Source organism: Apis dorsata, unplaced genomic scaffold (genome assembly GCF_000469605.1).
Source record: "Apis dorsata unplaced genomic scaffold, Apis dorsata 1.3 scaffold_73, whole genome shotgun sequence".
Taxonomy (NCBI): domain Eukaryota; kingdom Metazoa; phylum Arthropoda; class Insecta; order Hymenoptera; family Apidae; genus Apis; species Apis dorsata.
The window spans coordinates 716,490-718,948 of NW_006263371.1; the positions used below are offsets into that span (position 1 = coordinate 716,490).

Here is a 2,459-nt window from a genome sequence, read left to right on the forward strand (position 1 = left end):
AATTTTAATCTTTTAAATTCTTGCCTATATTTTTCATCCTTTCTGAATCTCTTCGTTGACTAACCCCTTTGAGACCAATATCATGAAAAAAGTAAAAAAAAAAAAAAAAGATAAATTTTGTTGAAAAATTATAGAATTGTTTCGAAATTTTTATCATCGAAATAAGTTTTTTTCGTGAAATTGGTCCTCTTCTTACTATCTTTACAGTAATTCAAAATTTGGAATTTTAATGATGCGTGAGAATACTGCTCAATTTTTTAAAAATTAATTAGTGAAAGTAGTATTTCTCTAGTCTCTAGGAAAATATTTATTTGATATTATTCGATATTTTTTTCACCATGTATATAAAATTCGTTTTCAAAATTTCGTCGATGATTTTCGAAATTCTAGAAATGAATAAAATTAATGTGGTGATAAAATTGCAATAAGTGAGTATATTGTACAGTAGCTTCGAATGATAGTGGAAATTATTTTACAATTGTTGCAAATAATTTATAAATAACAAGGAATATATAAAAACGCATTGATTTTATTGTAAAACAATTTATGAAAATACTAGTGTCGTCTTAACGATCGACTAACAAAATTTTCGGGGCTGCCAATACTAACACCCAAACGTACAAAAATTTTTGATCATACTTATCAACTGTCGGCAAAATAGTAACAGTTGATTTGCTATAATTTACTGTAAAAAAAAAAAGAAAAAAAAAAAACAACAAAAAAAAATGAGAATAAGTAAATAGTGAGATATTAGAACTATCATCTGCTGCTAGGCATACGAATAAGTCTGAAGGATTATGTAACGAAGGTAAAAAAAAATGATGGACAAAAGGATCGCAGGAGTGACACGATATAATGAAAGACAAATTGTACAAATTGTCCCAGAATTTTTAAAAAAAACAATACCGTCGTTATTTGTCACTGTAGGACCTGCCCTCGTCGGATGTGCACCCGGTCGACTTACTACTACTACTACTATTACTACTACTATTACTACTACTACTACTACTACTACTACTGCTATTACTACTACTACTATTACTATTACACTACTCCTACTACTATTACTATTACTACTGCTACTACTACTACTACTACTACTATTACTACTATTTATTACTATTATTGCTCCTGTTACCGCTGTTATTATTATTACTAACACTTAACACTAACATTTATACTTGCATTAATGAAAATGCACGCGGGCATACACATACACATACACATACACACACACACACACAACATATTCTCGCAGAAAGAACGCGTATACACAAACGACACAACGTGCGATCAATCGAGAAAGGGTATAGTTGTTGTATCGTATATGGTTGTCTCGACTCATTATTTCGATTCGAGTGAAAACGTGTTTTGCGAAAAGAATATAAATGCTGTTCATAAACGAAAATTAAAACTTAAAATTAAGTATGGTCGATCTAATTTATAGTTGTTCCCTAATCGACAATAGTTAGGATTTGGAGTTGTTTAAAGTTTAATATTAGGCTGAAGCTAGCCATTTTTTGATTGAAGTAACGTTTATATGATGATACCATTGAGAGAAATGTAACTATGGTCGATCATTACACTATAGTTACCTAGTAAATTGAAAATGTAGCATAGTTGCGCGCATATAATTCGATTCGACAAGAAATTTTTTGCATGGTCGACTATTAATCGCGTTATATAGATTCAACTATAGTCGTCTCCTCGTAGTTCGGGCATTTCCATCAACTATACTCAATAATGTTATTGCTGGTGCATTAATGTGATATTTTTATCGTCGAAGGATGTGTTGTCCATCGGTTGAATCTTGATTTCGAACTGCGTAATCGATATCGACGGCGATTAACTATAGTTAAGAACTATACTAACGACAGGCGATTATTATCAGCCTTTACCAAATATAAAATATTTCATTGTCGACACGATATGGATGTGACGACGTCGAAGCAAGTGTATGCTGCCACTATCAACTATATTAAATTTTACTGACAACTATACTAGCTTTAACGAGAAACTACGAGCACGTGTGTTTCTTAATTCGTAAATTCGTCTCTTGACTCGAAAGTACGTCAACGTTTTACTAGTTGTAAGAGAGAGAGAGAGAGAGAGAAAGGGAGAGAGAGAATGTTAATCCTAAACGAAGCACAACTATACAACTATACTGCTTGAAACTCGATCGATCGTGCATCAATCATGATGTTCAAAAGCGTGCGCTTGTTCAATGAAAAAAAAAAATACGAAAAAAATTTCAAGCGTGTCTCGTATCTTCTACTAGCAATTATGTAACGATAATTACTATATACATTAATCGTAACGAAATTATTGTTAAACCAAGGATTCGATGCGAGTTGGGAAAAATTAAGTCGGAGGAAAAAGTACGACACGTAGGATTTTGACTATTCCTTTTTTCTTTTTTTTTCTTTTTTCTTTTTTCTTTTTTTTTTTTTTTTTTTTTT

General features: G+C 31.3%; 1 long non-coding RNA gene across 2 annotated transcripts in view; it reads right to left on the bottom strand.

Moving 5' to 3' along the window:
* Positions 1 to 1,120: 1,120 nt before the first annotated feature.
* Positions 1,121 to 2,459, bottom strand: part of LOC116186899 — a 21,285-nt gene continuing 19,946 nt past the window's right edge. Inside the window, exon 2 of one of the 2 annotated variants that reach the window (XR_004151943.1) lies at positions 1,121 to 2,000. This is a non-coding gene — a long non-coding RNA (uncharacterized LOC116186899). Of the gene's footprint in view, positions 2,005 to 2,459 lie in introns of both variants that reach the window. The other variant, XR_004151944.1, reaches the window with a different exon arrangement.